Here is a 24604-nt window from a genome sequence, read left to right on the forward strand (position 1 = left end):
CAAACATTGGAAACAAAGAGGAAAGAACAGTAGTTAGAAAATACAGACTTGGTAAAAGAAACAAAGCTGTAGATTGCATGATATATCTCCAAAGACTTGCTCATAGCAAATACCTTCTTTCATCAAGACAAAAGGCTTCTCCAGATGGAATACACAGAAAACAAATGGACTGCATTTGTGGGAAGAGACGACGAAGAAGCTCAATCTCAGCAGCTAAAACCAGGCCAGGGGATGCCTATGGGACAGACTATCAATTGCTCATAGCTAAGTCCTGGTTAAAGCCGAAGAAAATTAAAACACATTCACAAGGTTACAAAATATGACCTAGAGTCTATTCCACCTGAATTTTGAGAACATCTCAAGAACAGATTTGATGCTGTGGAAGGACATCAAGAATATCATTCATTAAGAAAGCAAACTGTCGTGCTCGCTTCGGCAGCACATATACTAAAATTGGAACGATACAGAGAAGATTAGCATGGCCCCTGCGCAAGGATGACATGCAAATTCGTGAAGCATTCCATATTTTTCTTTTTTAATTTGTTTTGTTTTTTACCTTGTAAATTTGGTATGTTAGTGGCTTTTCTGCTTATCAGCGTGTCGATGTTGCTTCTGTCAAAGCCATGTTCTTATGGGCCACTTGGGTGCAGTCAAAGTCATATCCATTTGTATGCACATATTACTATGTCAGCAGGTCCACCTAGACAAGATAGGCTGGACAAATAATGAGAGAAGAAAACAACAGGACCAACGGTCCTGGAGGGACATGAGAGCGTGGGAGGTAGGGGAAGGGAGGAGGTGTCGCCCAACACAGGAACAAGGGAACAGCGAATGGTTCTAAACCAGAGGAGGGAGGGGAGGGGAGGACTGGAAGGGAGTGACCAAGAGCAAGGTAACTGAGAGGAACTACTGAATCCAGAATGAAGGCTGAACATGGTAATGGGTCGGGAGGAAAGCGAAAGGAAATAGAGGAAAGGAGTAGGAGGCAAAGTGCATACAGAGAACCCTAAATACAGACATGTACATATGTAAATATATTTATGTTTATGGGGGCAATAGATTTATATGCATATATTTATAGGTTCAGTAGTAGGGTAGCAGATGGACATTGGGCCTCCTCATGCATAATCCCCCAATACAATAGCACCTTGCCCTGCTAAGCAGCCATTGCAGGATACCCATCTTCCCGACATGATCACTGAAGACAGCCGTGTGTGTAAGCAAATGTGGTGAAGAAAGCTGATGGTGCCCGGCTATCAAAAAATGATATAGCGTCTGGGGTCTTAAAGGCTTGAAGGCAAATAAGCGGCCATCTAGCTCAGAAGCAACAAAGCCCACAGAGAAGAAGCACACGGCCTAAGCGAACACAAGGTGTTGAATGGACCATGTAGCAGATACAAAGGAACAAAAACAATCATTGTGTGATCACCTTCCTCACATAATGGCTGAAGACGAAAGTGTGCATAAGCAAGTGTGGTGAAGAAGGCGGATGGTGCCCGGCTACTGAGAGATATAGCGTCTGGGGACTTAAAGGCTTGAAAGCAAACAAGCGGCCATCTAGCCCAGAAGCAACCGAGCCCACACGGAAGCAGCACACCAACATAGGTGACCATGAAGGACAGAGGAGACCAGGTCTCCAACATCAAAGATGGGGTGGTGGGTGAGAATCACATCACCGTGAAAGAGGGGGAGTGCATGATGGGGACCCAATGCCCACCTGTAGAGAGCTGAACACCCCTGCCGGAGGGGTAGTGAGGAGGAGATGGGCCACACAGGGTTCAGTGTAACAACAATGAAACTCAAAACCTTCCTCTAGTTCCTGAACGCTTCCTCCCCTCCCAATCATCATGACCCCAATCCTACCTTGCCTTGCGGACCTGGTTGTACCAGAGGATGTACAGCGGTGCAGTGGGAATCTGGAGGCACAGGGAATCTAGGACAGACGAACCCTTCAACACCAGCGGTGGGAGTGGCGACACCAGGAGGGAAGGGCATGTAGAAAGGGAGAACCGATCTCGGAGATCTATGTGTAACCTCCTCTCTGGGAGATTGTCAAGGGGGAGGCGGGTGAGGGGAGACACCGGGGAGTGTAAGATAAGATATAATAATTATTTATAAACTATCAAGGGACCAGGGGTGGGATCGGGGAGGGAGGGGGATGGGGGGAAAAAAAGGGAAACCGAGCTGATTCCAGGAACCCAAGTGGAAGGTGAATTATGAGAGTGACGAGTGCAACGAATGTATAAGGGTGCTTTGCTCATGTGATGTATGTACAGATTGTGATAAGAGCCTTATGAGCCCCAATAAAAAGATTTTAAAAAAAAGAAAGCAAACTGTCATTAATAAGAGAGGAATGAAAGATCGAGGTATAACAGGAGGTACCCCCCCAAAATTGGAATTTTTTTCCAAAGCTATATATTCAAATTTTGTTTACAAAACAACTTTATTACCTTCGAAGTACCCTCCATTACACTAAATACATTTGTCAAATCTGCAATTCATTCTTGGAAACATTTTTCAAAATCATCTGTTTGGATGGCTGACAGCACCTCCCTCAATTTTTGCTTCACCTTCTTGTGCATTGTCAAATCACTGTCCTTTCAGCTGATACCAAGGGCTCAAATAGAAAGAAAATGTTTTGGAAATGATGATAGCAATATATGTACACATATACTTGATACAATTGCTGTGTGGATTATTATACAAGCTGTAAGAACCCCCAATAAAAATGATTTATTTTTTATTTTATTTTAAAAAATCGCTGTCCATCCATGTCCCTCTTCCTTTGTGGAAAGAAAAAGTGGTCACACAGAACAAGGTCAAGTGAGTAAGGTGCACGGGACAAGAGAACTATGCTGTTTTTTGCTCAAAACTGGCACACTGAGATGGCTACATAAGCTGGTGCATTGTCATGGTGGCAAAACCAGTCCCCATCTGCCACAAATCAAGCCTTTTTTGTCTCACACTGTTAGGCAATCTTTTCAGAACCTCTAAAAAGAAAACTGGATTAGTAGTCTGACAGTGGAACAAACTCTAAATGCACTATCCTGCTCACATCAAAAAACAAACAAATGAGCATTGTCCTGATCTTTTAAATTTTTTAAATGTTTAAATCATTTTATTGATTTTAAAATATTGATATAAAAATTTTATATCATTTTTAAAACCATATAATAACAACGATAAATTATTACTGTCTTTTATATCTTACACTGACCGCTGTCTCCTTTCACCCACGTTTCTGTGGTTTATCCCCCCTGGGGTGGGGGGTGAAGGGTTAATGCATCAATCATTGTGATGAGTTCCCCCTTCCTCCCCTCTTCCCCCTACCCTCCTGACATCACTACACCCATTTCTATGTAGCCCCTCAGGGGCTTATCTAACCTGAATTCCATGTGTGGGGTGAATTCTTATCTGTACCAGTGTACATGCTTTGTTCTAGCCAGAACTGAAAAGTAGGACTTGGGTCATGATAGTGGGGGCTGAGGGATCCTCAAAGAAACAGAGGAATATTGTGTGTTTCATCAGTGCTATACTGTGCCCTGTTTGACTCATCTATTTCTTGTGACCCTTCTGTGAGGAGATATCCTATTGTCTACAGATAAGTTTAGAGTCTCTGCTCTGACCCACCTCATCCTCAACAATATGTTTCCTATTGGTTGTCTGTTTTGGGTCTTCTGTTGCCTATTACCTGATTCTGTCGACACCTCATGATCACACAGGCTGGTGTGCTTCTTCCATGTGAGCTTCTTGCTTCTCTGCTAGATGACCACTTGTTTAACTTCAAGCCTTTAAGACCCCAGACACTATATCTTTTGATAGCCAGATACCATCAGCTTTCTTCACCACATTTGCTTTGTCTGATGTTTTATTTCACTTGATGAGCTTTTTTGGGGCGAAGTGACAATGGTGTCTCCCACTGGCTTAATTAAGGTTTGCTTTCAGGGTCATAAGAATACTAGCAGGTCTCATCACCAGGAATGACCTTGGGGGGAAAAGTCTGGGTCACTTCAGAGATGTTTTTACAAAGCACACTATGTTTCCACTCAACACTCTTTTCCCTGAAGAGTCAGAACCCAAGGGACAAATTTCACAATGACCCTTCTCATTCTCAAATCTTCCATGAAAATTTGTTGAACCGAACTCCAAGATAGTTCAGATAACTTCTCCCTCTCTTCAGTGGTCCGTAGTTGGTTTTGGAGCACACATGCATGAATTTTGTCAACATTTACGTCCATTCGGGAAGTTAATGCATGTCCTGACGAGGTTGGTCATCAATTGATATTTCATCTATTTTGGAAGACAGCTACTTGGCCAACTGACTGGAAGTTTCATACTTGTACCCCTTTCGTGGAAAGGTAACCCAACAAAATGCTCAAACCTTAAGATAATATCATTGATATTACATGTAAGTAAAAGTTTGCTGAAGATCATCCAACAATGCTTTACAACAGTACATTAACAGGGAGCTACCAGAATTTCAGGTCAGATTAAAAATCGGATGTGGAATAAAGGATGTCATTGCTGATGTCAGGTGGACCTTGGCTAAAAGCAAAGAATACCAGCAAGATGTTTACATGTATTTTATTGACTATCCAGAGCATTCAGCTGTGTGGATCATAACAAACTATGGATAACCTTGAGAAGAATGGGAATTCCGGCACACCTTAGTGGGCTCCTTTGGAACTTATACATGGATCAAGAGGTGGTTGTCCAATGAGAAAAAGAGAATACTGCATAGATTAAAATCAGAAAAGGTGTGCATCAGAGTTGAATCCTCTCACCATACTTATTCAATCTACATGCTGAGTAAATCATCAAAGAATCTGCATTATATAAAAAAGAACGTGTCATCAGGATTGGAGGAAGGTTTGTTAACAACCTGATATATGCAGCTGACATATTCTTGCTTGCTGAAAGTGAGGACGTGAAACCCTTCCTGATGAAGATCAAGAATTTCAGCCTTCAGTATAGATTATAACTCGATGTCAAAAAGACCAAAATACTCACAACTGGACCAATAGTTAACATCAAGCTAAGTGGAAAAAGGGTTGAAGTTGCCAAGGATTCTGTCTTGCCTGATATCCACAACCAGTGCTCATGGAAGCAGCAGTCAAGAGATTGAAAGATGAGTTGTGTGAACTAAATCAGCTGCACACGGCTTCTTTAGAGTACTGAAAAGCAAGGATGTCACTTCGAGGACTAAGGTGCACTTGACCCAAGCCATAGTATGTGTATGTGAAAATTGGACACTGAATAAAGAAGACTGAAGAGGAATCCATGCATTTAATTGTGGTGCTAGAGAACAATATTGAAAGTACCAGGACTGCCAAAGGACAAACTGACCTGTTTTGGAAGAAGTACAGCCAGAGTGCTCCTTCGAGTCAAGGCTGTGAGACTTCATCTTATGTACTTAGAACATGTTAGGAGAGAACAGTCTCTTGAGAAGGATCCCATGCTTGGTAAAGTGGAGGGGCAGTGAACAAGAGGAAGGTCATCAATGAGATGGATTGTCACAGGGGTTTGGGCACAGACACATTTATGAAAAATGCACAGGACCGGGTAGTGTTTCGGTCTGTTGCACAAATTTCTATTATGGATGAGAACCAACTCAATGGAACCTAAAAACAATTAAAATTTTCCTGTAGTTCTTAGTGCACCTTTCTGCACATTTGACACTGATAATACTTCCTCCTTTATACTCTCTTTTTCTTAGTTTCCATTATGTAGTTCTCTGACATTTTTCCTACCACTTACTCCCCCTGCTTATCTGTCTCCTCTGTGTTTCTCTATTAGCAATTAAATGTCTGATCAAGAAGTCTAACTTCAGACCTCTGTTCTTTCAAGTTAACTATCAACCTTGGAGTTCTGCATTAATGCCTATGGTTCAGAAGCTAACTGCAGTGAGCAGCAATCGTGGTGGGTATAGTTTATCTCATCAGGTTTCCCTATTGCCACAGGACAAGCATTAGACATAGCTCCATGCTCCACACTTCACTACCTATTCTGATACCAACTATCCTCCCACAGTACTCTACATCTATGCCAGGTTAATGCATCTGAATGGCCATACATGACTTATACACAATACTCATGGTTAAGGGAGTTTATTAAGGAAGTCACTACGTTACCACAAATCAGAATCAGCAAACAGTAAGGATATAGTCATTGGTCTCCAGCCAATTCTCTCTCCTAGCCTCAGTCATTCGGCCACATAATACTTAGGCCTTTGCCTCCACAGGCCAGGAAGCCAGACCACCTGGTCTCTGTGGCCTCCACCACTTCAGAGAGAGATCTTGGACATGCTTCAAAGATGGCTCATCCTTAGAGACAGGAGATGTGGTGATTAAAACTGACTCATCCCCTCTCTTAGGGTTCCACACACCCTATTTGCATAGTCCCACCCTATCACTTGGTGGGAGTTACAACAACATGGGTAGAAGAGTGAGGTAATTTATTGTGTCAAGCTGGCCGATAAATATGTGTGGGGTTAATTGAAGGGCAGTGGGATAAATGGCTCGGTGAGCCACACTTTCGTAATTCTTGGGTCTCTTGCTTGGTGATGGTCGGACCAGCGTGCAGCTGCCTTAGCTAGTTCCCTGCTTCAACTGACAAGGCTTATTTCCTGTAAGACATTCCCAAGGAGAAGCCACATGGACCTACCCCGATGCAGCCCTGGGTGCGGGAGCACCCGTGTGGAGACCCCTGCCAGTGCTGAGATGCTTACACATTCACTGACTCAACTTTCCTACTGCAATCAGCATCACTGCATCTGTTTTGTGAGATGGAAGAGGACTTTGTGGATTGGTGTTGGACATAAGGGTTAATGGGTGAATGTTGGGTTTGTGGGCTTGGGCAACACTGGGTTGGGATGTTTTCTTGATGTGCACTTACCCTTTATATAAAAATCTCTCTTATGCATAATTTTCTGTGGATTTGTTTCTCTAAAGTAACCAGACTAACACAAAGAGCCATATTAAGAAATTTACTCCACCACACTAACACCCAAATATATCTTTCTTCAAACATGCTATGTTATCTAATCAATATTTCTCCTTGGATAACCAATGAGAACCTCCATATCCACATGCAAATTTGACATTTCTGTCCTCTTCCCAAAACAGTTTCTCATTTCTGATCCTTAGTGAACTGCCCTACTAAACACTCCGTCGTTCAAAGTAAATGTTTTGCGTTTACCTGTCACTTGTTCCATCAAATCAAGTTCTACCAAACAACTGTCGGTCCCTTTAATGATTCTTAGAGAGCCCTAGTAGCATAGTGGATTGATTGCACATTCAACTCCTAACAGAAGGTCAGCAATTCAAAACCACCCGTCACGCCTTGGGAGCAAAATCGGGCTTTCTGCTCCTGTAAAGATTTATGTTCTTGAAAACTCAGTTTTCTGCAGTCCAATAAAGTCAGCAGATTTGACTCAATGGCAGTGAGTTAACGACTCTTGAGTCTGCCCCTTTCTTTTCATTTCTCAGCACTGTAGCTAATGTTACATCCCACTTCTTCTCCATATCTCAGCAGTAACCTCCAACAGGCTGCCTCACCTCCAATCTTTCCATCCTCATTCTATTTCCATGCCACCATCAGTGATATGTTCTAAAATACAAATTTTATAAAATCTCACCATAACTCTCCATATTTTGGGGGAAATTGTTGGAAGATCATGTTTAGACACAGCCTTAAAACTGTTTAACTCCTGCCTCTTTCTCCAACCCCCAACTCCAGAAATAACCCCAATATTCCCCATGCCAACTGTGTAGACAGCTTGGAAACCCTTGAATGTGTCTTTAAACCTCTGCCTAAAATGGACTCCATTCTACAACTGCTTCTTTGAATTTCTCTAACAATACTCTGTTCAGTTGTCCCTGTCCCCAGAAAATCCCTCCCCATCCTGGTCTGAGTTAGCTCCTTTTTCTGGCTCCTCTGCCAGACTTATGATTCTGGCCCCACTCAACTGTGAGATCTGCACAGGCAGGCATTAGTCATCAGCGCATCCCTAGCATCTGGCAGAAATATCTAACATGGTCCAAGCATGTGATAAACCTTTACAAAGACAGAAGAGGAGAAAAATAATGTGGGGTATTGTTGTTTTAAATTTTCAATTTCAGTTATATTACTGAAATACAAGTATACATGGAGAGTTTGAATATTGTGTTCCACCTAAATGAAGTAAATTCTGGAGCTGCTGGACAACAGTTATAAGATGAAACCTAACCTTACACAAATCAAAATGTCCCCATCAAAGCACCAGTTCCAAGCAAGTACAAATTATGTTCTAGTTGCATTTTATGAGATGATCTAAGCAACCTTTAGTCCCTTAGAATCTTGGGTTTTAAACAAAAGCAGCATTGTCATGGAACTTCTTACGGTCATTTCTTTCCAAATTCTGAAATTAGAACTGTGTTTACAATTAGAATGTATTTGCTTACTAATCATAGTGTTTCAGAATCTGTGATTCATAGATGTACATAAAATTCCCTTTGATATTTTGTCCTAAACCTTCCTCGAAAAAGTTTTTCATTGATAGGAATAATATTGGCCTTTTCATTTAATTCATTTCCAATTTCCAACAAATAGCCTGCCATGAATGCAACACAAAAATAAACACCTTTATCTTTTTCCTTAATTTTCACCAACTCATCCCTCTACTTTTATTATGTTTTAAAACTTCTTATAATTCCCAGACTTCAAATTCTAGAATTCTCTTTAAACTCTTCCACCCCAATGCTATTCCCAATACAAATATACACATCCAATCCCTATCAAATATAATTCCAAAATTCACCTTAAATTTGTCTCTGTCGGTTGTACACTGGTACATATGAGGGCTGGAGGTACAGGGAATCCAGGGTGGATGATACCTCCAGGACCAAGGGTGTGAGGGGCGATGCTGGGAGAGTGTAGGGTGAGTGGGTTGGAAAGGGGGAATTGATTACAGGGATCCACATGTGACCTCCTCCCTGGGAGAGGGACGGCAGAGAAGGGGGGGGGAAGGGAGACTCCGGATAGAGCAAGATATGACAAAATAACGATGTATAAATTACAAAGGGCACATGAGGGAGTGGGGAGCGGGGAGGGAGGGGGAAAAAAAGAGGACCTGATGCAAAGGGCTTAAGTGGAGAGCAAATGCTTTGAGAATGATTGGGGCAGGGAATGTATGGATGTGCTTTATACAATTGATGTATGTATATGTATGGATTGTGATAAGAGTTGTATGAGTCCCTAATAAAATGTAAAAGAAAAGGGAAAAAAAAGAAAATGATTAGGGCAAAGAATGTACAGATGTGCTTTATACAATTGATGTATGTATATGTATGGACTGTGATAAGAGTTGTATGAGCCCCTAATAAAACGTTTTAAAAAAAATTTGTCTCTGTCGCTCTAGCTACCATCTTGCATCCCCGCATGTGTGCCCCTAATCTCAGCTGGTCTGCCAAAGACCCCCAGCACCAGCCCTAGTTCCCACCACCACCATCCCCTCGGCCCCATTTCCACTCCGACAAGATGAAAGAGAGGCCATCATGAATTAGTGTGTGCCTTGGTGGGAAAGGAACTGCCCGCAGAAAGAAGGTGGTTCACAGGACAGTCACAGCTGATGACCAACACCTGCAGTTCTCCTTCAAGAAGCTCGGGGTCAACAATGTCTCTGGTATTGAAGAGGTGAATGTGTTTACAAACCAGGGAACAGTGATCCACTAACAACCCCTAAGTCCCAGCATCACTGGCTGCCAACACCTTGACCATCCTTGGCCAGGCTGAGACACAGCAGCTGACAGAGATGCTCCCCTGCGGCTTCTTGAGCCAGCTGGGCACAGACAGCCTGACTGGCCGAAGCAATGCTCAAACGACCTGTAGATGGACAGGCCCCACCATCTAGAGGAGAGGATGAGGATGAAGAAGGTTCCAGATCTTGTGGAGAACTTGGATGAGGCATGCAGAATGAGGCACACTGATTTGAGTCGGCTTCTGGGGAAGAGGATACAAGGAAGTGGCTTGGGGCTGCTAGTTTGTATGATGACTGCTTGTTAAATTTGTTTTGTGTATGGGTCTGATAAAATCTAGATCTCCAATATTGTTAAGCCCAAGCCTTTCGGACTTTGCAGCTCTCTTACGTTTTTGCTTATACATGATTCCTTCTTTGAAGCCAGATACACTGAAGAAGCCTGGGGATAATATTTGAAACAGAGGTTAATAAAATTCTTTGCCTCGTTAAAAAAAATGGTGTCTCTACCTCTTCATTTCTACTGATGCTTTATAGGTCAGGTGTCCGCTTGTTTCTAATATAAACTATTGCAACAGGCTTGTAACTTCTAACCTCAGTCTCTTTCCACTTCATTCATAGCTACACACACACACACACACACACACACACACACACACACACACACGCACACAATGTCTATTGTCACTGAGTCGAATTCCAACCCATAGCAAACCTCAAGAGAGTAGAAATACTCCATAGAATTTCCCATGTTGCAAATCTTCTCAGAGCCTGCACCACATTTTTTGCTCCAGGAGCGGCTATGGGATTGGAACCACCAACCTCCATCCAGCAGTTGAGCACATAACCACTGTGCTCTCCAGGATGCCTCCAGTGTTACACACTGCTGCCAAAGTAATCTTACATCTGTGTTTACAAAGCACAGTTCTGACTTTGTCACTCCAAGATACTTGTAAGAATATCAAATGAAGATAAGATGTCACAATGCAAAATGCTTTTCAAGACTCACAGTTGCTTACTTTATAAAATCCAAGTGCCTTGTCACGGCATTCACAGGATAGGATTATAAATGTGTTAAAAGGGAATTTAAATATCATCTTACACCAGGTTTCTCCCAACCTCTATCTTCAAGCATCTTTTCCAGTCTTATCTTTGTCACTACATGTCCTATACTCTGGTTGAATTGAACTTATTATCATTTATTTGATATTTCTCTACGACTATTCTACAACTGTTTCCTCTGGCTGGATTCTTTGCCCTGAAAGCTATATCAAAATGCACCCATCTAGGTTAAATGTCCCCTCCTTCATGACCACTTCCATAATGCATGCAAATTAAAGTCGTCTCTCCCCTGGTGGCATAGTGCCTTGGTTACACACTGGGCTTTGACCACCAAGCCAGCAGTTCAGAACCACCAGCCAGTCTGTGGGGAAAAGATGAAGCTTTCTACTCCTGTAAAGAGTTACCAGTGTAGCAAACCCACAGAAGCAGTCCTTTCCTGGGTTACAGAGTTGCTATGAGCTAGAATTGACTTGATGGCAGAGTTTGATTTTTTGTTTTCTCCTCTAAAAAACTTCCCCTTTATACTGTAGTTGAGCCTCTCTGAAAGCATTAAAGCCTTCTACTCTGTATTACAACTATCCATCCGCTCTATATTGTAAATATTTATCTCCTATTTATTGCCCTTTGGCTGTGGACTTCCAAAGGTTAGGGACCTCGGTTGCTCTCCTTGTATTCCTTCTGTTTATTTTCTCTGACCCTTTAAGAAAAAGAAATTACTACTCCTAAACTGCTATCTCCTTTGTTTAAGCTTCCCCCAAAAAAGCATTGATTGGAATAAAAATTATATTATTATTGAGATTTCACATACTAACTACTAACAAGAAATATTTTGAGATGTAATTGTTTAAATCCCAAAATCTAGATTATGCATAAATAATGTCAGAATATTAAGCCACTTAATTCAGTAACTATTTATGAAGCATCTACTCTGTGCAAGAAATGATTTGAGAAATACAAAATGCGGTCCTATTCACTAAGAATATGCTTGCATGAGAATAAAACAATTTTATATATGGTATATTGGAAGTGTCTTACTGGGAAAAAGCTTTGCTGTGGAGATTTAAATAAGTGCAAACTCTGGTGAAGAACTCTGGAGAAGATAGGCAGTACTGGAGGCTCTTGTGAATTCTGGTTGGCCTCTACTGAGATGTGGGTTTGGCAAACTGTTTGATTTCAGCCAGATTTCTCATCTATAAAATGGGAATCATATCTACATTTGGCTGTCACTGTTAGGTGCCAATGAGTGGTTCCAATGCCTATCAACCCTGTGTGTGACAGAAGGAAGCAAGCGCAGACCCGGGCCATCTGCATAATTGTGGTCATGCGTGAACCCATTATGACAGCCACGATGTCCATCCACTTCCTTGAGAGTCTTCCTCTCTGTTGCTACAGGTCTACTTTTCTAAGATCGATATTCTTCTCCAGGGACCAGTCCCTCCTGAAACATCCAAAGCACACGACATGAAGTCTCTCCAGCCTCACTTCTAAGGAGCATGCTGGCTGTCCTCCTTCCAAGACAGACTGGTTTGTTCTTCTGCCTGGCATTACTAATTAATCAGTGATCAAGAAATAGTATATTCCCTCCTCCACTGCTTATTTGCTTAAAAAGAAATCAAAGGAATTACCCACAGTCCTGGTTCACTATAGTTCCAAAGGTCGAGTGATTTAGTTCAAAGTGTCAATGGTTTTGATCTGATCACCATAATTCACAATGACAACCCTGTGAGGAAATAAATGGAGCCAGTGGTCACTAAAAAACGACAGCTCTGGGGCTCTTGCAGCCCAAGGGCTCAATCACTGAAAAGACTACAGATCTCTTTCTGTGTATGATGGTTTCCATTTGGGTACTAAAAGCTAGTGCGTTAATCGAGTATATCAGAGTCTGTTCTGTTCAGTTTCTCAGGATGATTAATAATTGAGGCCATATCTCATAGTTACAAATATGCTTCAGCCCTGAAATGTTCATTATAAATTTACCCATCTTTCTCAAATGGATGTTTCACTGTCAGAACACAGTTTCTCATTCCTATTACATTGGCACTGAGCTATATACTGGGTGTAAACAAGTCCAGTACACGCACCTAAATAGATACTTTTACAAGACTTCTCCATACCATCATTAGGAGGGCCCACCTTCAGTGAGGGGTGTAAGTTTTCTTGCACTAAATTAGAAAGTGAACTGTCTTTTCTAAACCTCTTATTCCTATCTATCCACTAGAATTGAGAATTCCAGCAACTCAAAACCACACTGGAAGCTGGGTGAATGTTCCACAGAACTAGTCCACTGTTCCCCAGAAAAGGGACAGGGTTTCTGGGTTCTAGATTTTAATCTGCTCCCCACTGTCTGATTAAAACCAAACTTGTCATCATTTAGCTGATTTTGACTCATGATGATCTCATGTGTCACAGAATGGAACTGGAGGAATGCCTTGGCTATAATCCTTAGGAAAAACAGATCATCAAGCTTTTCTTCTGAGCAGTCACTGGGTGGGTTTAAACTGTCAACCTTTAGGTTAATAGGAAGTATAAAACCATGCATGTCACCTAGGAACGTGATTGCCCACTGCAGAAAGGTCTAATTGAATTGAACATGTATTTCTAAAATGACTGAATGTACTGAGAACTCTGGTAGACTCGGAGTACAAAAACAAATAAGATTAAACTTAAGTAATTATAAAAATGGATGCCTGGAAATAGGCAAGTTATGTCCAGAGCATATATTTTTAAAAATAAAATATGTAAGATTTCATGAAAGAGAGATGGTGTCTTCATAGGCGATTTCGGAGTGGGGTAGGGGAGTGTGGCAGAGGCAGGGAACCCTGAGAGAGATGATATATGCAGTCCAGACTGAAAAGCCGGGTCACCCACTTGAGCCCATCAGCATCCTTTATTATCTGGGCAGCTCTCTGAACACAGCAGAGCAATGTGCTCCCTACCCTTGAGGCTAACAATTCGGGCTGGAGAGACGACCTGTTCTGACACACTTCTAAATAAGCTCCAAACGTACAAGAAAAAGGCCATGTCACCTCTGAGGACACAGCATCAGAAGCACAGTAAACCTAGGACGACTAACTGGCCTAACGTATGACCTATAAAAATCATTTTTCTTCCAGAGACAACTAATGTACGGCTAGTCCCCACTGTGCCAAAACACTCAGCTTGATAAATCAATTTATCCCAAGCTGATATATGGCCCAAACCTAATACAGTTTTAAATAACTTTGAAAACTATTTCTAGTCTCTGAAAGAATTTGCATATTTTAGGGGAGGCTTGCACAGCATCTTAAAAATACTTCATTAATTCAACAAATAACTACTGAGTTTCCAGTACAGGCACAGCACCATGCAAGGTAGTAGCAAGCATAAATAAGAAAGCTCAGCCCCTGAGGCATTTACTATCAAAAACAGAATTTACCAAGTTGGAACCTAATATTTATTGCTTGCTGCTGATTGCATGTATTTATCCTAATTACATAATTAGATGCAATCACGCTGAAAACAAAAGGGAGAATGAATTTTATTTTAAGAAAGCACTCTCTCAAGGTACAAGATGAAAGAGAAAGGGAGGGTAAAAATCAGTGTGTGAGCCAAAAACCAGAGCCCAAACTTCAATCTCAACTAGCAGCCCCAAGAAAACTACAAAAGCTAACCATGAAAGCTTCTATCTGAGGGTAAAAAGAAGGGAAAATCACAGACTTCATAGAAAGAAATTGTCCCATGTGAAATAATCTGAAGCATTAGGTATGGAAGAAACCCGAAGGTGTATGTAAGGCAACTGTCATTCCCCTGATATATATGTGTATATATATACACCTTGCTAAGGACACTGATCTCTTATCACGAAACTGTGTGCTTCCTCCACTGTACATTTTGAAAACCGGAAAGTAGTATCTCTTCTCTTTTGATTGTTTGAATTTATCATTTACTCTAAGGGCAGAAAACATAACAGAAAGGAAAAAAAATAATCTGATTGTCAAGGTGCCAGCTAATGAGAAGCCACATCATAGTCATAAGGAGAATGGGTATTTCTCTAAGCTCTATCGAGAGGACTGGGAGTGAAAAGCAGTGAGCACCATGTAAAATTCAACCTCCCTGGCTGATTCACGCACCCAAACTCATAAGCCCTCTTCTAGGACATCAACATGGTATGTGATATGTGGCATATCTCACTGCCTGCTTTCATTTTCTCATGTACTTGGATTGGGCCCTGAAGTAGTTAGTTTACTGTGCCAACCTGACTGATAAACACATGTGGATTTAATTGAAGGGTGGAGGGATAAATGGCTCAGTGAGCCTCACCTTTCGAGTTCTCAGGTCTCTTGCTTTCTGATGGTCGGACCAGGGTGCAGCTGCCTTAGCCAGTTCCCTGCTTTAGCTGGAAAGGCTCAATTCCTGCAAGACATCCCCAAGGAGAAGCCATACGGACCTATCCCGATGCAACCCTGGGTGTTGGAGCAGCCATGTGGAGACCTCTGCCAGTGCTGAGATGCTTACATATTCACTGACTCAGCTTTCCTCCAGCAGTCGGCATCATTGCGTCTGTTTTGTGAGATGGAGGAGGACTTTGTGGATTGGTGTCGGACATGTGTTAATGGGTTAATGGGTTGGACTTGTGGGCTTGAGCAGCACTGGGTTGGGAATGTTTTCTTGATGTGCACTTAACCTTTATATAAAACTCTCTCTTATACACGAGTTTCTGTGGATTTGTTTCTCTAAAGTACCCAGACTAATGCAGGCCCTCTAATCGTGCCAGCTATCTCAAATGAATCTGGGAGGGCAGCCTGGATGTTACAACTCAACAGCCACTGCTTCCAAGACACTTCCAAACCATCCCACCTAGTCCTGTGCTATGGCCTCGGTTCGTGTGCTCTCCTGCACAGCAGATGTCCTTTGCATCTTCATTCTTGTTCTTGGAAAACCCAGGCTTACCCCTGGATATTTTTGCCAGTTACCTCGCTCATGCTATTTGATTCAGTCTGGTGCTTCTCTTCAATTTTTATCAAATACCTTATTCATGTTTGGCATTATAGATGGCAGATACAAAGCAAAATAAAATAGTCCCACTTTGTGAAATTATAACAAAACCTTATTCCTCATTTCCTCCCACTGAAGGTGCAATCATAATATCATGGGTATTTTGTATAATAGTTGGGTCCATTTAACCTTATAGTTTCAGGACTCTCTGGAGGTGATCAGAGTCACCTGCAGACATTACAAGACAGAACCATTGCAGGACAAACTTCCGTTAAGGATAGATATTGATGTGGATTAATCCTAATGTTGACGACATACCTAACTGAATTATTGGAGGAAGAGATTTGGCCTAGAGATAGAGTTACACGCCTCAGTTCTAGGTTCCTAGTTCATACTGTAGCGTGTATTCTGTTGATTCATTTACCAGCCTCAGGTTAGGTTACATGAAAAGCATTAACCCAAACTACGGAATTAGACTGAGACAACGGTATCATCATTACAAATTGTTCATAGGCACTTCCTTATCAGGAAGCCCAACTCACCACTATGCACTGGGAAAAAATTATTCTCTGAGTCAGAAAGCCTGGATCTTGTGCAAGTTTTCTTTTCTATCCTGGTCTTTCAGAGCGACTCTAAAAAGCCTTCCCAGGAGATTGCAGTGAAAGCATGGGTGCCAGGGTAGGGGCGCTAAGCAGAAGGCTTGGTTTATAACCCCAGCTCTGCCTGAGGGACCTCAGGCGGGATAGTTTCTGTGCCTTCCAAACCCAACAAACTTACTGCTATCGGGTCCATTCTGAGTACTGTAGGGCAGAGTAGAACTGTCCCTTCTCAGACTGTTAAGTCTTTATAGGAGTAGAAAGCCTCATCTTTCGGCCTTGGAGCTTCTGGTCGTTTCTAACAGCTGACTTTGAGATTAGCAACCCAATTTGTAACCCGCTATGCCACCAAAGCTCCCGTTCCCTAAGATAGGGAAAGTAACTCCAAATATCAAACCTGGTGCTGCCCAGTAGATGCCAACTCATGCCAACCCTGGGTATTACAGAGCAGAGTTAACCCACAGGTGTCCTTGGCTTTACACAGAAAACAGCTTTGGTGATGCAGTGGTTAAGCTAGTGGATAGGTCAGAGCTTTAAGCCCACAAAGCACCCAAAGAACTCACTGCAAGAGAGTTGATTGTGACTCAGTGAGAGCCAACAAGAACTGCCCCTGTGGATTTCCAAGACGGTAACTTCTTATGGGAGTAGAAAGCCCCGTGATTTCGAACTGCTGACCTTGTGGTTAGCAGCCAATGTGCTGCCCGAGCTCTTCTGCAGGATCTAAGATGGGCCAGTATAAAGTTTTACACTCTTAGAAACTCTATGGGTCAGCTCCACTCTGTCCTAAAGGATCTCTATGAGTCAGAGTCAACAGATTCCATGACGCCTTTTGGCGGGAACCACTTGTGTCACCCAGAGACCTCAAATCAACACTTGACAATTTTAGATGCTCAATAAAATCCTTGGAAATATGAATATTGTGATAGGGAGGGATTTAGAGGGAAATCCCCAATTGCTAGATGTTCCCTTTCATACATCCAACACTTCAGAATGAGTTCACCTCTAGTTAAGGGTATAGATTATTGTGTAGCAAGCTACTCGTAGTAGAAAAGGTACTATAGACAAGAAAACGTACATTTATGGATACTCATGATGATTCCAGTTCTGTAGCCTGTCTCAGCTGTTCAGGACTGAGGAGGCAGAGATTGTGGCCAAAGGAAAATCATCGGCAGTTCTATGAAACACTGATGATCAAGGCAGGGACCCCGCTTATGAAATGTTGGATGTCTACAATCCATAGTCTACACTATAGCTACTGGTTTCCGTGTCATAAAACCATCTTTTTACATGGATTAAAGCTGTAAGCAAGTTATGCCACCACGCACCACGTGAGCCGCTCCCTTTCTTCCATGGATTTCATAAGGAACACTCCTGAGAGGAGCACCTCATGAACATTAACCCCCTTGGGCTGCTCTACGCTCAACCAGACCACCCGTGGAGCATGAGTTAACCCTGAGGAGCTGGCCAGCTTCCCCTTGCTCTTTGCTCTCCAGGTCTAAAGGGGAGAAACGGAACGATGAAACTGCTGGTTCACGTTTATTAGCCTAGTTGGTAAAAGAGTAGATGTGCTCAGGAAATTACTACAAGGAGAAAGTTCACTGGACTTTGAAATTCAAATGTAATACAAATTTGTAAACTTTTTTTTTAAGATTTCAGATAGAGTTCCCGCAGACGTGAATAAGTGTGTTAGACTGGCGCTGTTTCTACGTGTGAAGATGGCATAAATCCTACTCTTTGTTAGTCTCAGAAACTACAGGCAGTCCTGTACCCCACAGCTCTTTGAGTGCCACTTGCTATTAGTGATTATGATGACGCACGTGTAGGGATACTTTGGGGGACACCTTCCACGGGTATTGGTGTGGAGCGCTTTAATCTTCACAGTGACCCTGAACACTCTAGGGAGTAGTAATCCTTCTTTAAAAGAAAACTACATTTCTGAGAGGTTAAATTTCTTGACCAAGATCTCACAGATTAAAAGTGGTAAAGCCAAGTTTCAAATCAAGGTTAGAGAGAGAAATTGCAGCGTGCTTTTTTTCGAATCCCACTAAGTTATCAAAATAAGATGTCTCTGTGAATAAAATGCCCTGTTTCTAAATTCCTCTTCAAGACACATGCTAAGAGTGGAGAGGTCTGGGAGGCTGGCCCCAGCACCAAAAATTAAGTGGATTCCTGCCCCTCCCCAGAAATGAATTTGTTTCAAAGGATGACATTGATTCTGCAGCTCCGGGAGAGGACATATCTGATCAGAGTACACGGGAGCAGATGAAGGGGCAGGAGGAGAGAGTGGAACACAGCCTGGCCCACCAGGCTGTGAGGAAGATGTTCCTGAGCAGAGCAGCCAGTCCACAGAGAGAACAACATGGCTGGCCCCACTATGAGACATGATGCCCCTCAGGGACCAAGGGCTATACAGGGGACAGCACCGGAGACACAGTGTGGGAATTGCACCTGACCTGATCCCACCACACCGAGGCAAAGCACTGGGGGAGTGCAGCGGAACAGCAAGGGAATGGAGTGGCAAGGTCCCCAGGGAATGCTGAACGTGGACTTTGGGGCAAGGGCGTGATGCCCCAACAGACTGAACTGGAAAACGCTCCTAAGGGCCAGCAAACGATCCTTGAACTAACTAAAAGCTTTTCTTTTGTGAAGTGTTTTGTTTTGTTCTTTGTCAGTGGTTTGTTTTTATTGTTTTGTTGTCTGGTTGTATACTGTTGCTTTGTTTTCCTCTGTCTTGTTTTCGTGCATGTTAGTGTCTCCACAGGTCTGTCTGAATAGGACAGGCTGGATGAACTATCTGGAGGAAAAACAATGGGAATGACAGTTCTGGGGGGACTTGGGGTGGGGGGGTGGGGGGAGGTAAGGAAGTGGTGTTAACAAACACAGGGACAAGGGAACAACATGGAACCCAAAATGGTACTGAGGGGGGACTGGCAGGCCTGGTGGGGAATGATCAAGGGGAAGGTTGCGTACAGAAGATGTATAGCTGTAGCCCAGGTGGGGACGGAGCATGGTAGTGGGGCAGGAGGAAAGTCAAGGGAGATGGAGGAAAGAGCTGGGAGTCAAGGGGCATTTATGGAGGTCTAGACAAAGACATGTACATGCAAATATATATATGAGGATGGGGAAATAGATCTATATGTCTATATTTATAGGTGTAATATTAAGGTGACGGAAGGACCTTGGGCCTCTACACAAGCCCTCCCTCAATGCATGAATACTTTCTTTTTTCACTATACGATGCTCACTCTCCCAACACAACTGCTGAAGCCAAAGTGGGTGAACAAGTAAATGTGGTGAAGAAAGCTGACGGTGCCCGGCTATTAAAAGAGATAGTGACTGGGGTCTTAAAGGCTTGGAGGTAAACAAGTGGCCATCTTGCTCAGAAGCAATAAAGCCCACATGGAAGAAGCACACCAGCCGGTGCGATCACGAGGTGCCAAAGGGACCAGGTATAAGGAATCATGCAACAACAAAAAAAAGAATACATATATATATATATATTCTTTTAATATATATATATACCATAGTGAATGAAGGGGGAAGTGCAGTGTGGAGACCCGAGGCCCAAATGTTGACCACTGGAAATCCCCTCATAGAGGGGTTTAGGAGAGGAGATGGGTCAGTCAGGGTGCGATGTAGTACCGATGAAGAATACAGCTTTCCCCCAGATCCTGGATGCTTCCTCCTCCCAACTACCATCATCTGAATTCTACCTTGCAGGACTGGATAGGGCAGAGGTTGTACACTGGTGCATATGGGAGCTGGAGGCACAGGGAACCCAGGGTGGATGATACCTTCAGGACCAGGGGTATGAGGGGTGATGCTGGGAGAGTGGAGGGTGAGTGGGTTGGAAAGGGGGAACTGATTACAAGGATCCACATGTGACCTCCTCCCTGGGAGATGGACGGCAGAGAAGGGGGTGAAGGGGGACTCCGGATAGGGCAAGATATGATAAAATAACAATCTGTGGATTATCAAGGGCTCATGAGGGAGGGGGGAGCGGGGAGGGAGGGGTAAAAAGAGGATCTGATGCAGAGGGCTTAAATGGAGAGCAAATGCTTTGAGAGTGATTAGGGCAAAGAATGTACGGATGTGCTTTATACAACTGATGTATGTATATGTGTGGATTGTGATAAGAGTTTATGAGCCCCTAATAAAATGTAAAAAAATAAAAGAAAATGATTAGGGCAAAGAATGTACAGATGTGCTTTATACAATTGATGTATGTATATGTATGGATTGTTATAAGAGTTGTATGAGCCCCTAATAAAATGTTTTTTTAAAAAGACACATGCTGAGTTCAACGATGCATGCACCCAACACAAAGAGCCATGTTTACTATTCCAGAAATGTGAAATATATTCCTAGTAGCTAATATGGCACCAGTTGGCAGTGCTGACATGGGCAGCACTCAAAATAGGATTCCACCAGTCACCCTCCTTCCTCTCCCTGGCCCCGTGTCGACACTATCCAACACTGAAATCTTATTTTCAATAGAGAATGGATTAAAGCTCAAAAATGAAAAGTGATTTGTATCCCTTATTTTAACATTCTTAGCATGTCCACATTCATGGACTGGTCTTCAAATTTGTAGATTAATGCCATTAAATTCTTTATACTATGAAACAGTTATTCAGATTCCAAGTAAAGAGTGGCTCGGGTTTTCATTCCTCATCTAGGATTATAACAATGTTCATTTCCCAGTTTGTGCCAAACATAAACTTTCACTTTACTTTTAGAAGCTAGTAATCTGTGACACATTTTTTATGAAACATATAGCCAAACCATAAATGCTTCCAAAAATCCATACTGATAAGTTTTTAATGTAAGAGGCATTAAAAGCAAAAATTGTATTTCTTTCCAGCACTTTCTATTGACTCATAGAATGTTGTCAGTAGAAAGCACATTTAAAGAATCATTTGATCCAGGCTCAGTAGGGCATATATATGAAATCTTTTTTCATGGCTCAACATGTCCAAGAATATAATGGTAAAGCTACAGCCTTTCTGAATAAAAGATAACAATAAAAGTAGTTTTTCTGGAAGGGGGTATCTTTATAAACTTTAATTACAGTATTACTACTTATTGCTGCATATATCCCATATTAACACTAATATTGCATCATTTCTTTCTTTTGAAATAATAGAACTCCACTGAAAATGAAAAATGATCCAGCTTATTTTTATAGAAATGTGTGTATGTAAGCATTGCTTCGATGGCAGTGAGTGTTATCAGTTCTGTCCGAAGAAGTTTTAAATCTGTGATACAAAAGAAATTGCATTTTAGAAATGCACATAATGTGAAATTAATAATATCTAGTAACTGATTAAATGGAGGAAATGAGAAACTGGTTTGTGTCTTGGACACAGTAGCTTGTAGGGAAGAAAAAAATGGGAGAGTTCGTATTTTAAAGGCTGATGTGGAATACGTATGTCCCTCAGAGTATTTGGTCTGTTAACCAGAAACAAGCATTGTCATAGTTTTCTGTTTTCTGCTCTTTTTAATCTCTTAAATTGTCAGCACCTGCAAGACTTGATATTATGGACTTGAGTACTAACTTGAACAGAACGAAAGATATGATCGATCCTTTTAAAGGAAGCAGGGCAAGTTGAACTTTGAGGTGGGTAACACTTTATTTTAGGAGAAATGTGTTATGAACCAGGCAATGGTGATTATAAAAATTATTATTTTTTCCATTTATAATATTGAATTAATAAACCTAGTCATAGAAAGCCTATCAAGTATCTTTGCAAGATTCCTAATCATAACTTTAATAAATATAAAAGGCAAAACAGAAGGTAAGCATATGTGAACTTGTTTAACCTATTAGTGTTCCTACATAAATTTTTTAATGTAATTAAAGCCAAACCTCCCTCCCGCCCCACCCTAAAAAAAAAAAAAAAAAAGATAATGATCATGGAAAAGCCACAGTGACATCTGCTGTTCATTTTTATAGTTGCATTGAAATTAGCTTTTAAACTTCATATCATTTCCCTTTGATTTTCTTTTATATTTACCTTTGTCATAGCTATAATGTAAAAATGCTTTGATGACTAAGAGTGACAGTCTGTCTACTCCATTGATTTTTCTCCCATAGAATAATCAGAAGCAAGCTTTTTTTAAAAAATACATCTTTGTCTACCCATATCACTGCCATCGCATTGATTCTGACTTCGAACTAAACTATAAAAGGAGAGTAGAACTTATCCTTAGGGTTTCTAATACTCTAAATATTTATGGAAGAAGACAGCCTCATCTTTCCCCTAGGGAGTGTCTGGTGTATGTGAACCACTAACCTTGCGGTTAGCAGTTTTTCAGCTGTCATCAAGTTAATTCCAATTGACAGTGACTCTACTGGAGAAAGCAGATCTGCTCCAGAGGGTTTATGAGCCCTTAAACCTTAACAGAAGCCATAGTCATATCTTTCTCTCACGGTGGTTGGCAGTCCCAACAAGCCCACTGCCATTAAATCCATTGGCTTTGTTTGGAAACAGGTGGTGGGTTCAAATTGCTGACCTTGGGGTGGTCACCCAAATTCATTATCCACGGGCTTCCAGGGTTCCGCTCACTGCCATCAAGTAGATTCCTCCTCATCGCTACTGTATAAAACAGAGTAGAACTGCCTCAAATACCCCAAAAAGTTCACCAAATTTGCCATGTATAACACAAATAATGCTTAAAATAAAAATAAAATTGCTTTGCCTTAATTTTTATGATTATAGGATGCACAATGCAGTTACCTCAACATAACAGCATTTAAATTCCTCCACAGAACGAGAAGCACCGGAAAAAGGCACAATTTGAGGATTGAAAGCCCTTGAGTTTCTTGACCAGCGCTGAACTTCCAAACAGAAGGGCGGGCTGACACACCCCTGCAGGATATGATTCCAGGACACTGCATCATGATGTCTAAAGTATCACAATTATAGAGTCACTTCTGTGGCTAATGAATTTTTCATGCAGGCCTTACCTATCACAACACGTTCATTTTCATCTTTGAGGAATAAAACATGGGTTCATTAGTGATCAATCACTAATTAGTGATTCATTAGTGATCAATCGCTCACTGTAAGGAAGGAGTTAATAGGCTGGATTTTCTATTTTAACAGCCAGCTGATAAGGAAGAAAAGGGAATGGCTCAGTTGTCAGAATGGAGTGGTCGGAGGGTTAGGTCCCTGGATGGAGCAAATGGCTCACAGTTGGTTAATAACCTCATCATTGGCAATTCAGACCCAATTGGCAACACTGAAAAAGACACTCCTAGCTAGCTGCATCTGTAAAGCGAACAGATAGCAGGGCAGTTCTACTCTAACACTCCATAGTGCAGTTCTGCTGGGTAACACATGAAGTCTCAATGAAGCCGACTGATTCCATGATAGCTGCTTTGGGCTGAAACGCACGGTCAAGGGTCAGATGGAAGAAAAGCTACACCAAAAGAGAGAGAAGTATGAAAACCCTGTGCTTCTTGGCAACGTCGCTCAGTTTCCAAAGTGCCCATTAAACAATCTTGACTAGGATATTAAGGACACGGTGACAAAGAAATGTAAACCAAAGCAAACTAAAGAACCAAGCAGATAACTTATCTTCCAAACCAGTGATGCAAGACCGGAAACTCGCCGAAAAGATCGGAGTGCCAAGTACATACCTCTTGATGGCCAGAAAGGAGCTTGTTTTTTAATATGGCATAAACAAAAAGGATTGCTAATCGGTCTCTAAGCTTTAAGAAATGGCACCATGCCTATACTACTAAACAGAATCTGAGGAAGCTGGTCTCCATGCCCCACATAAGCCAATGGAATGCATCCAATGCCCTGGATACACAGAGATGAGTAAAGAATGGTCTCGATCACCAAACAGTTTTCAACCTCGTAGACCAAGAGGACATAAGTATGAGAGAGAAGAAATTATTCTTTCTTATGATTTTCTGGTCTTGTATCCCTAGTTAAAAATAAAGACATCTTCTTGGTTCTTTATTTTTTGTTGTTTCATAGCTCTTTGTCATTATTTACTAGTATATAAAGGTTGTTGGCTTGATAAAAGAGAGTGCATTCTTAAATGACAGTATTAAAAAACAAAAACTTCTATGGACAAGAAACCATTTTCATTCCAGGAAAAAGAAATTCAAGAGCTCAGAGGGGAGAAAGAGGTCATTTGGTCTGTTTACACTTGCCTGAGCCGACACATTCTAAAGTGATCATCAGTGAGGAACAGGATAAACACTCCGGAGCTAATGTGCCTA

The 24604-nt window shown here is 41.8% G+C and overlaps 1 long non-coding RNA gene and 1 other non-coding gene across 2 annotated transcripts in view; one reads left to right on the forward strand and one right to left on the reverse strand.

Annotated features, from left to right (window-relative positions):
* Positions 1–24604, reverse strand: part of LOC142426814 (uncharacterized) — a 135600-nt gene that overhangs the window by 27095 nt on the left and 83901 nt on the right. The gene's annotated exons all lie outside the window — the stretch shown is intronic.
* On the forward strand, positions 424–530 carry LOC142426975 (U6 spliceosomal RNA). The gene has a single exon (XR_012779825.1). It is a non-coding gene; the product is annotated as a U6 spliceosomal RNA (small nuclear RNA).

The sequence above is a fragment of the Tenrec ecaudatus genome, chromosome 14 (assembly GCF_050624435.1).
Source record: "Tenrec ecaudatus isolate mTenEca1 chromosome 14, mTenEca1.hap1, whole genome shotgun sequence".
Classification (NCBI taxonomy): Eukaryota; Metazoa; Chordata; class Mammalia; order Afrosoricida; family Tenrecidae; genus Tenrec; species Tenrec ecaudatus.